We start from the raw sequence: 13,223 nt of genomic DNA on the forward strand, positions 1-13,223 counted from the left end.
TCTTTGAAAATATTTAAAACAATTGTTATTAATCATTGATCAATAATAATTGTTTATTATTTTTTTTTGCTAGAATAATAAATTGTTTTACGGGAAGTTCCAGCAATTTGCCTCAACGGCCATCGTTTTTCGGCGTTTTTTATTATTCAAACAAGTCCATAAACTGAATTTTAAACTTAATCGTATTATAGCATAAAAAAATAATTAATATTTTTTATTAAATAAAAACATTTTACCGTTTTGCAATTTATATACAAACGATTTAATGGATAAATATGATGCGATAGATTCTATTAAGTAATCCTTTTAAAACGGAAATGAATAAATGAAATTCGATTAAATCAAAAATATATAATAGTATTTTATTCCATTACCTATCGTACTTTAATTAGTTTTCGATATATGCATGTATATTTTTATTGAACTAAAAATATGGATTAGTAGTAACAGAATAACAATTTCAAATTGTGGTTTCTTTTAATGGACTATAAAATAATATATAAAGTAGTTGCACTTGTTACGTAATTTTTAAATCATGTCAACAAATCGATAACAAAATTCACAATTTATCATATCAGAATTCTATTTTAGTAAATACGAAATGTGATTCTTGCACTATACATATATTGAAGGAATAAAAGAAAAGTTATATGAATGTAATAGAAATCTCTTTATTCATAAACGTTCTCTTCAACTTAAATTGCTTTCTTGTTGCTCAACTCATAGGTCAAACGGTTTTCTTTTTAAAATAGATAGTTTTTCCGGTTTTTGGTAGACTTATTTTAAATGTTTATAATTTCTATCATTTTACATTTATTATGTTAAAGAACGGAATAAATAATGAATTTACATTTATTATTTTTAAGAACGGAATGATTTCTTAAGACTACAAAAAGTATTGGCGTCTCCACCGTATCATTTCTTGAATAACTTTGCAGCTCGAATGAAAAGTTGAAAATTTGAAAAGAGAATTACAATGATATAGAAACACAATAGTTTTAGTAAAGACATTGGAGAATTATATTTATCTATATGTATATAGTTATATAATATTTTAGTGTTATGATGACAGATTTTTATGAAATTTTATAATCGAGATCTGAGAATCGGTCAAAATCTATTTCTCACTGGCCCTCAACATTTTTTTTAGTTTTTGGACCATTTTTTTTATTTTATTTTTTTATTATGTGTATTCAAAAAACACATTTAGCCCTAAATTTTCAACTTCCAACCACAAACAGTTTAGTACTCAACTATTTTTCTGTCCGCGTTTAGTCAATGAATGTTTTTGACTCAATGAATTTTTTTGAGTTTTGAATTTATAAAAAAGGTTAGATCTTAGTTTAGAAAAAGCATTTTATTATCAAGGGTTGTCCAACCTTAACATTTTATGATTTTGGGGTGTTTTTTTTTTAAATTAATATATCCAAATGTGCCAATTCAATTTAGATTAGCAATGACTATTGAAATATCCCAGAAAGAAAACTATCTAAAGTAAACTCTTTAATTTGTTTTAGGTGTCTTTTTCACCTATATACGACATATACATCACAGTTAGTTTTATACTAAAAGTTTTTTAGAAATAATTTCTGTGGCTAAACAACGTTGGCCGGGCCAGCTAGTATATATAGCTTCCAAGGGCACAATTTTTTCCAAATTAATAAAAAAAATCTCTAAAAGTTTTAGCTCTTAATATTAACATTGAGATAGTCTGCAATTCAATTGAAAATTTTGTATATTTATTATTAAGTAAATTCTTGCGCCATCTGTGATATCATTCGTGAACTCGAATATTATGACACTAAAAAATATTTATTATAAATCATTTAAACTTTAATTAAATGCATGTGAGCTGTTTAATGAGATTTATTCATTATGACATCAAAATCAATTTTGCAGCAAAATATTTATTTAATTGGTGATGTTGAAACTCAAATTATCAGTAATAAATTGTTATCAAAATTACAAGATTGCTATCACAGATGGCGCTAGAATTTACTTAATGACATATGTAAATAATAAATATACGAAACTTATAATTGAATTGCGGACTATCTAATATTAAAAGCTTAAAGTTTTAAAGAAACTAGTATTATTAATGTGGAAGCTTTTGACTGACCCCTTGGGAGTAAAGAAATTCGAAAACGATTTTATTGTAGACAAATGATTTTATTATAATATCATACGTTTCGGGTCTTAATTTGACTCATCTTCAGTGCATAAAAATAAATTAAAGGAAAAAAAAACAAAAAAACACGACAATGTATGAACAATTGATATAACATCAAGTTATATGACAAGTTTTAATAAATAATAAGCAAAATAAAAATAAATAAAAAAATTCATATGTATATATTTATATACATCAAATTTTGCATCATAAACGTTACAGTATTGAATGTAATTCTATTAAGGAAATACACACACACACATACTTTTTTCAAATTTGGTCTCATTCGATTCAGAATGACTTGAAACGTCAAGAAAACATAAAATTAGCGAATCGGATTTTCTGGCGAAAACAGAAACTTCTCGGAAAAGACGTGCATTCAATCTTTTTAAAGACTTCCAAAACGTATAAATTGAAATTTCAAATTTGGCAATAAAGAAGTATCTATCTAGATGCGAAGATAATAAATTAATAAAAAATAATCAAATTCAAACCTATCCGAGGTGCATCCAAATTCTGTACCATAGTCAAGTGTGCATTATAATTTTTATTTTAATCAAAAATTACTTTAGTACACATTACAATAAATTCATTATAAATTAATATTCAATCTATTCAAGGAATCTTTATGTATTTCTGATTGCTAAATAAAACTGAGTTAAAAAAAAAATCTATTCCTACATGAGGTGGATCCAAATCAGGTCCCAGCTGTCTGGAGCAGGGCCAGTTGGGCTTGGCCGCAAATGTGCAAAGGGCCGTCGACCACATGTTAGCCCCTGTATGGGGGCACACAAAATTTCCATCCAACTTTAAAACAGTTTTTGGCACTTTTTGGGCGACACCAAAATTTGGCGCACACCACTAGTGGAAATTTAGAAAATCACCAAAATTGAACACCGAGGGGATAAGGGACAAGGGATTTATGTCATAGTGATTAGTTGATTATTGTTTAAGGTTTTAGAATATTTAGTTGTTGAGGCAGTTGGTAATAAACAGTTATTTATTGTTTTTATATATATTAGTTAAATTTAGTTAAACATCAATTCGGCAGTTGTAATTTATACAGACTATTTTAGTTCTACGCGGGGTTTACGATATTTAGAAAAATTATATTTTCACTAAAAACTTTTACAAATTTACCCTTTACGTTACGTTTTACGTTAACTTATCATCTACAAACACCTATTATATTTATTTATTCAATTTTTACGTATATGTTTACATCAAGTCTCTAAGTCATTTATCGCATCAGTCGACTTGTGTTGGTTAAAGCTTCACGATTATTATTTATTTATTTATCTATTTTATTATCTAATTATCTATTATTTATCTATTATTTATTAATGGCAGTGTCGGGGGTGATGGATCGCGCGGCTTTGACGTTTTTTTATTTTTATTTGATTTTTATTAATGTGTATAGAAAATTGGAAAAGTGCCCGCGAAATGCAAAAGTTGTTCTCGAAACGGTGTCTTTGGGGAAACTGGCACAAGAGTTGAGGATAACCGTTTTCCATGCGCAATACATACCCATCGTATAGTACATACTGGCAAATGGTGTAGGTTAGGGACAGAGATACTTTGCGAGCAGGGGTTGAGAACCTTAGATTCTAAGGGCTGGAGGGCATTTGGGTGTGGTTGTGGCTGAGATTAAGGAATTGTCATAATTATTATTAACATTAAAATGAATGTAAGAGTAAATGAATATGATTTTGTTGTATGGTAAAATTGGCGTATCGGATCGTTTTAAAGGATTAGTGATGATTAAAAAGTGCAAATTAATTAAAAGCAACGCAACAGTAGAAGTTCTTTAGTCCGACTTGCTTGGTAGATACAAACTATTTTTATATTTTCGATTTTTTGCGATAAATAACAAAAATTTATATAACAATAAGATTTCGAATGCCCTAACAACTTACATCAATTACATTAAGTTTTTTAATAATGTTTTTTTTTATTTCATAAAAACTTACAATACTGTTTGATGTGTTTTGAATTGTCGAAATAATTTTCGAATTCAAAAGTTCCAAATTCTTTTAATATCTTTACCTATGCTATTTATTATTCTATTTGATGGCCCTGTCTGAGTGATTCATTTATGGTCTTAGCATAAGCAGTATAAGAAATTCAGAAAAAAAGAATGTAGTATTTGCGGTAAAAGAACAATATCACACTTGATTTCACCACACAGCATAATTGCTTCAATAATTTAGACGATATATTAGTTGCTCTTGTGGCAATTATAATTTCCGAAGTACATCTTTCTTACTAATAATTTATTAAACATTATTGTTTAATTCCAAATCTTAGGTGAATTAATTTGTAAAATCTTCAATTCAGTTTAAGATCAACTTGCTAAATATTCCATATCCAATGCCAAACAAATGAATTTTCGAAACATAAAACAAAATTCTAAATTATTTTTTAATACAAATATTTTTTGTGTTGTTAAATAATTTAGTAAAGTAAACCAAAATACGACATGCATAAGTTCAAAAAAATAATGTATATGCAATTTTGAACTTATTGCGTTATTTATTAAACTGAATTATATAATTTCATCTGCCAAACATATACTGTTGATTGTATTTTGTATTATTTAAATTTCTGGCACATCTCAGCTGCTTTTCGGCAATAACAATGTAGACATTACATTTTTCTTGTATATTGTATTCTAATATTATCTAGACTCATAATTTCACCCAAATTCAAATTGACATTCCAAGCACCTGACAGTTCAAATATTTTCAATGTCAAACAATGATATGTAGTTTTTTTGCATTTTTCTCATTCATTTCTACAATATTACTATAGTTTTATATTTTATCAAAAAGATTATGATTTTACAATCCTGATTTATGCGCCAATTTTTTATAAAAACTTGCCAACACACTTAAGCGCATTTTTTAAGGGGGTAAGGGCCTTTCATAGTAAATCATTTTTAAAATTTAAAATTTTCTTATAATTTACAAGGGATAATTTTATTTTCTATTTATTTATTTTCTAATTATTTCATGATAGTTACGATCTATACCATCACCCCGTTGACGTTGAGTTCTGGGACACCCTGTATTCAAACATTTACTATAATATTCTTGTTAATTAACTTTCTGAAAGTTTTTTGGGCGTTTCAAGCCATTCTGAATCGAATGAGACCAAATTTGTAATATGTATGTGTGTGTGTGTTCGTGTATGTCAACAGATGTTTTGTCGTAAATCGACGTTTTCTCAAAAACGGCTGGACCGATTTTAGAAATTTAAAAGCCATTTGATGTCTCTCGATGAGGACTAGCGTTTCTCAGTTTTGTACTACCGAATCGATTCTACCTAGCCGTTTTCTTGTAATTAACTATTGAAAAAAAAATTAAGCCGATCTTCATGGAACTTTCTTTGGCGATATATATCATGGTCTTATAGAACTTACTGAAATATTACGGCCTTATGGCAAGTAGTTTAATTTTAAAAATTTATCAAAGTTTGAGAAAATGAGTAGTTTTTTACGTTTGTTAAAATTAAAGTTAGACGATTTACTTGGTATAACGATAGAGTACTTGGTCTTAATGAACATACTAAACCATTAAAGTCCTACGGAAACTGGTTCAATTATAAAAATTGTTGATTTGTGAAAATCTGCTTTTAGAAAATACTCCGAGTTAATAATTATTACACACAATCCGCTGGGAATACTTTTAATCACTCATAAATTAATTTATTTGTTATTGATTAAGTCGATTATTTACACATATCGGGAAGTTCATGTAACTGGCCGAGGCAAAATACCAATACCAACTAATTTAATATATGATTAATTCTAAGATGATATAGAATTTATCATAATTTTTTTAGAAAAAGTTGCAAGCGCCTGCTTCAAAGTAGTATTTGTGTTGCATGCTTCGAGATATTTATACTGATGCAAATATTTTATACTTTAATATATTTTATTAAATATATATATATATATATATATATATATATATATGAATTTTATCCTATCGAGAGAAAATTCAGTATGCGGGTGCAACGAAATCTTCCAATGTATTAGTAAATGCATTTACTGCAACTACATAGGATTGCATTTGTGTGAATTTTCCCTCCTGTGGATGGATGAATTTTCCTTCGGTGTGTTGGTGAGTGAATTTCCAGCAAAGTTTCATAGGAGATGAGAGTGTGTTGGTGGTTGGTTCGTCGTCGTTCCATGGTTTTCGGTCGGTTGTATTAGTTTATAGAAAATCGCTGGGAGTAGTAGGTTTGCACAGTGCATCCTAGATCAGGGCTTGACTGATTCTGTGTCACGATTAATTCGGCTAAATAGGTCATTCAGGAGGCTATTTTTCAACTAGGAAAGGAACTACTACTGTCTTGGGCATGAGAGATCGAAGGAAATAGACATACGCCTATTGGTGAATTGTTTGAACTTTGCGTTATGCAAACATACATTGTATAGATATTTTTATAGGTTTTGTATTCTTTGTTTTCATAAAAAATCCGATTTGCTAATTTTATATTTTCTCGACGTTTCAAGCCATTCTGAATCGAATGAGACCAAATTTGGAAAATATGTATGTGTGTGTATGTGAACAGATTTTTTGCCATAAATCGACGATTTCTTAAAAACGGCTGGACCGATTTCAAAAAATTTAAAGCCATTCGATGTATCTCGATGATCGGCCGAGCCGTTTCTAAGTAATTCAGATAAAAGTGAAATATGTTTGGCCACATTTTAGCCAAAAGTTCTGACTCGATTATAAAAATCCAAAAACTGTTTCAAAGATTTTATTACGGAATCGTGTTGATTTATTAACTTCCCGTAGTGAAGTTATTTATTTATTTATTTATTTTTTAAATATATAGTCGACAGATTTCTTTCAAGAGAACTTAAAAATACAATTATTTTACATTATGGATAACAATTAACATATATACAAAATTTCAATATATAGTAAAATTAATAATGCGCTTAACATAAAATTACATATAATACAGAATGTAATGTAATAATATTATTTATAAGTAAGTCATAGTAATCGTAAAAAAATCCAAAAAGAAATGTTTCATATATCTTCACGTTTTAAAGGTTTCTGAACATTTTGGCATACCTTAGAAAATATGGTTTGGTATGTGCGAAAATAATTTTTCGTCGACGATTTTGAGAACACGGATCAACCAATTTGAATAATTCACAAAACATTTGATTTCTATTGATAAGATGACGTGCTGATGAGTTTTTGACAAAGGCAGGTTCAGCCGTTTGGGAGATATGGGGCAAAAAGTGCCAAAAATGTTAATTCAATTTTCGAGAGAACCGAAAAAGTCTTATATAATTTTGAATTGAAACGATTTGAATAATTCAATTTTGTTTAAATTTCTATGCGTTCCGTACCAATGTTTATCTGTTATCTGGCGCTCAAGCGCTTCCATATTTCATTTCTACGCAGCTAACGTATCGCAATGGTTTGATCGCAAAAATATAATTTTTTTCAAAAATGTCAATTTTATTCAAAAATTTTAAAGATTTCAAAAATTTGTTTTTGTCAGAGTACTGAAAACGTTGAATCTATTTTAAAAGTTTAATTTTTTTGTACGGGAAGTTTTAGTAATTTGGACAAAGAACACTCGAGCCGTTTCTTTGTAATTAGCTGTTGAAAACAATGTTTCGATGAATTTTTTTATGGTGATAGACATCATGTTCCAAAAAAACATACTAAAATTTAACGACCCTACGGCAAGTAGTTTATTTTAAAAATACATCAAAGTGTGGAACAATAAATGATAATCAAAATTTGTGTCAAAATTTGCTCTTGTGATGTGATGAGTCAAAATTGGAATATTACAAATTCAAAAGTCATATTTTTGGAATCAGCGGAAAAAAACGTATACAAAACTTCTCTAATTGTGCAGTTATAAATTTCATCTAAATATCTAAATTTCAATTTTGGTTGATTAAGTCAATTATTACACATTTTGGAAATTTTATACAACTCGACTTGGAACTCGAAAAAATCTAAAATTTGTTTTAAACATTATTAATTAGAATCCAGTTTGGCTATTAACAACCATCTAAGTTCTTTTTCTAGACATGTGTGAAATACTCATTGCCCATCGTGGAATGATTTTTGTATTTTTTTAAAAAAAAATGTGGTTTATAGTATTGAATAAGAGTCAAACTAAAATTCGAAACGTGAAGATGTACTATAACTAAATTAACTAAAACTTAAAAATCAAAATCAATTTTTTAATTATTTTTAATCCTAATTATATTAGTAAAAAATCTCAAGCAAATGTCTTCTGTAGGTGTTAAAAGATTTAGTACCATTTTAGGAAAGTCGTATATGACAAAATCTCCTATACAACTCCGCTCGGATTCACTCCGAGGCAGGAGTTATATCTTCGGAGTGAGTTATCCAACTCTAATATATACATATATTGGAATTTCGTCGGTGGTTGTATATATACAATTATATGTTATGCAATATAAGTTGTAAATTTGTTTACAACTTTAAACTGATGCTTGCCTACACACTCAAGTTTACTATCACTATTTATGTATATATATATATATACAAATATATATATATATATATATATATATATATATATATATCGGGTGTGGACATGGCCTACTGCGCTTGCGCATTTTATATGCAGGTCACTGCTCTACATATACTTGCGCAAATCTACAGCACACAAATATATATATATATATACATATATATGTATATATATATATATATATATATATATATATTGTGCACTTTACAGTTCTTCTTCGGAGTATCGAAACGATAGACACTTTAAAATGTGTGTGTAACTGCACTTGTATGAATATATTTGACAAATTTGTAACTACACACACACGTATTTATATACATATATATATATATACATATATATATATATATATATACATATATATATATATATATATATATATCAGAAGTGTAGGATATACATGTATTGGTGACCCAAATCCCGGACAGTTAGTTCGGCCTCGCAGCGAAGGCATCGCCCTCTATGGCCTGATTACGCGAAATACAGGGTTGATATTATTTGTAAAACGTTCGTAATGCGAATATTTGGATTGTCATTATCAGTGGGCGCTTATTCTAGACTGGAAAAGTATTTTTTTTAGAAGGTATTCCATAACTAGTGGGGCGATAGCATCGTGCCTTGAGGTAAATTGCTGGAACTTTCCGTACCGTATTTAAACATTCGAAGAATAAAAATAATCAACCAACAAAAATGTCTATGAATAAATATTATAAAAACTAGAATCTTCATTATTTGTTCCTTGTTGACAAAATGTGAAAACTTATTAGATTAGACGACGTTGTTTATATATGTTTGAATGAAATATATATAAACAAAAATAATTAAGCGGACTTATTGTTAGAATGAACATATTTTATTTCAAATTCACCAATTTTTCGTTCGCGAAAATGTGCATTGAGTTAACAATTTTAAATAGTTCATATAGTATGAACTATACAAACATAAAAAGTATTAAAAAAAATGTTACAGGCGTGGGATTCGAACTCGATCAGTTTTGACTCTTTTATCTACTAACGCGTCTCTACATCAATACGAATCGAATGTTTTTTGAATCATTCAAATCGGGCGATTTGTTCTCTCAGAACCTTCCGTTTTTTGCACTTTTTGCTCCGTATCTTCGAAACGGCTAGACCTGCCTTCGCCAAAAACTAATCAGCACGTCTCCTTATCTATACGAATTAAATGTTTTTAAAATTCAAATCAGTTGATCGGTGTTCCCGAAATCGTCGTCGATTATTTGTATCCGCTCACACTGAACTAATTGAACTAGAATCTCGTGTTTGCAAAAACACATTTTTAGAATTTACGTTCAATTTTAATTACTATCTTCAAATAATATAAGTTACACTACAAATAAATAAATGAATGTGCTCTGAAAAGTAGTTTAAATTTAAAAATTCATCTAATATCATAGTCAAAATTTGTGTAAAAAATGCTTTTGTGATGTGAAAAGTCAAACATTGTCAATTCGGTAAAATTGAAATAATAAACTACAATTTTAGGACATACAAGCCCACGTGTTTCTGCACTATAATTAATATAATTACAGATAATTAATATAATTACAGATAATTTAAAATGTGTTTGAAAAAAATCAATTGGCAATCGCAATGTTTAGATTTAATTGAAACCGAAAACTTGATTTTCGAAATAAACAGTTGAAAATTGTATCTAAATATCTAACTCTCAATTTCGTTTGATCAAGTCAATTATAACACATTTCGGGATGTTTTTACAACTTGCTTTAGGGAAAAATGCCACTTTCAACGAGTTTCTAATAATATTAGAGTGATACAATTTTTTAGATCATTGGGGCATTTTCTGTAAAGAAACCTTATCTAAATTTGGTATTGTATCCTTGTCGCGTTTTCTTTACGAACCACTTTCCATATGCCTATAATATTTTAAGGGCTTCATTTTGACTATCATCATTATCTTTAATGTAATTTTATCAATATAATAATATTATAAAAAAGAATTAACATAGCAATTTCCAATTGAATTTTCTGAAACACTTTTAAATTATCTGTAATTGTAACTAGTGGTGTATACTTTCCGTACGGTAATGAAATGTTCGAGGAATATTAAATATTTTCAAATAGATTATTGTAAATAAATAGTGTAACATTGTCTAATATTTATAAGAATTTAACTGAATTACAAAGATAAAATTATTTATTTAAAGTAGATAAGTGAGCTTTAGAACTTTCGCCAGAATTAAAATTAAAATCTGAATTATTTTCGATATACAAAGTAAATTTTTTTTAGAAAAACAATGGAACTTTTGTTTCCAAAAGCAATTATTTTGTTAAAACAAGCAGAATAATTTAAATCGGATGCTTAGTTCTCTCAAAAACTGCAATTTTTTGCACATTTAGCTCTGTATCTCCAAAACGTCGAGAAAACATAAAATTGGCGAATCGGATTTTTTTATGAAAACATAAACTTCTCTTTCGGGAAGTTAATAATATTACTGAACGTTCCTCTAAAATCGGTTGTTAAAGACCGCCAAAACTTAGTTAATAGTTATTAATTCACCTATATACACTCCCAGTGCAAATATCTACCCCAAACTCTATTACCACCCCCCCGGGAGTGTATTTTTTCATACATCTCCTTTTGCCAAGCTGATGCATATTTGTGACGGTGCACAAAAGCCAGTGCCGTCGCAGAATGCGATGGGCGGAGGGTTGCTTGTTCATCCCTTAGAATCTAGAAGGGTGGGTTCTAGTTTTCAGAAATTTCCCACAATGGCGACAATCTTTCACACAGGCCATGAAAACACGTCAGAAATGCTTTTACCGTATGCATCTTCTATAAGGGAGAGATTTTATAGTTTTTTTTTACCATAGTTGTTTTGTGTCTACTTTGTGTATTTTCTAGATAAATATAAAGGAAAATAAGGAAGGAGGATAAGGGAAATATGGAGTTGTCAATATAATTTTAATGCTTTAATTTTTTTTTAGATTTTTTTTAGATAATTTGTACCTCATTTGTACCTTAAATACCTTATAAAAAAACTCATTACAAACAATTGTTAATTATTTTTAAATATCATTTAAAAATGCAATTTGGTGGATGAAATTATTTACTGTTCAACCTTTTTTAAAAAAATATTTACAATTAAAAATAACTTTTATTCCATTATATGTTATATAAAATATTATATAACTACTCGTATATGTCTTCTCACTTTGGAGAACTTAGTCAAAAAGTTCGGTTTCATTATTTCTGATAATTTTTGTGAAATTGTAAAGTAAAATTATGTGAGAGACTATTTCAACAATTAATTAATTATTAGTGCGTACACATTCTTGAATAGTTAAACTTTGAAGACATAAAAAACAATTTTTTGAATGCATATGTATATATGAACTTGTAGATGCAAAAATCACCAAATTATAAACCATTGATCACAAAAATAAACAGATAAACAAAACTAGTTGAAAGTGGCATTTTGCCCAAAGGCAAGTTGAATAAACTTCTAGATAAGTGTAATAATTGACTTAATCAATCGAAATTGGGATTTAGATATTTAAATAAAATTTTTAACTGTTTATTTCAAAAATCAAGCATCATTCTTAAACACATCATTCTTATCTGTTATTATATCAATTATATTGCACAGATACGTGCTTGTATGCCCTTTATTATTCCATATTTTGATGAATTGACAATGATTGACTTATTACATCACTTAAGCAACTTTTGACCATGATATTCTTTCAAATTTGGTTGAATTGTTAAAATTAAACTACTTGTCGTAGGTCTGTAATATTTCAGTATGTTCTATAAGACAATGAGATCTATTGTGAAAAAAAAGTTTCATAAAATCGGTAAAAAAAATTTTCAACAGTTAATTACAAGAAAACGGCTCGGTCGATCTTTACCTAAAACCAATCAGTATCATTCCCAACTAATATTTTTCGAACAGTTTTTGATTTTTTTAAAATCCATTCAGTATTGTGAGCTAATACGTGGGCGAAAAGTTTTACACTTTTTTGCAAATTACAAAGAAACGGCTGGGCCGATCGTCGCACCAAACTGGCAAACGCTAGTCCTCATCGAGATACATCGAATGATTTTTCAATTTTTGAAATCGGTCCAGCCGTTTTTGAGAAAACGTCGTTTTATTGTAAAAAATCTGTTTACACACAAACACACTTTTTTCAAATTTGGTCTCATTCGATTCAGAATGGCTTGAAATGTGGAGATAACATAAAATTAGCGAATCTGATTTTTTTATGAAAACAAACTTCTCCTTCGGGAAGTTGATATAATTTTGTTAAAACAAAATGTTGTTATAAACAATATTCATATAGGTACATTTGTACATCGGTTTGGGTGCATAAATGTGTATGTATATATAGAAGAATCTTAGAATGCCCTTAAGTTTGTACGGATCGATACTTAACATGCCGAAACCCACGCGTTTTCCCAAAACTCAAACAGAGGAGCTCCTCTGCTCTCCTCTTTACTACACATCGTTGGGGAGCTTGATGGACAA

This window comes from Ctenocephalides felis, unplaced genomic scaffold, assembly GCF_003426905.1.
Source record: "Ctenocephalides felis isolate EL2017-DRISC unplaced genomic scaffold, ASM342690v1 CF-g0.4_SCAFFOLD_00845, whole genome shotgun sequence".
Lineage (NCBI taxonomy): Eukaryota > Metazoa > Arthropoda > Insecta > Siphonaptera > Pulicidae > Ctenocephalides > Ctenocephalides felis.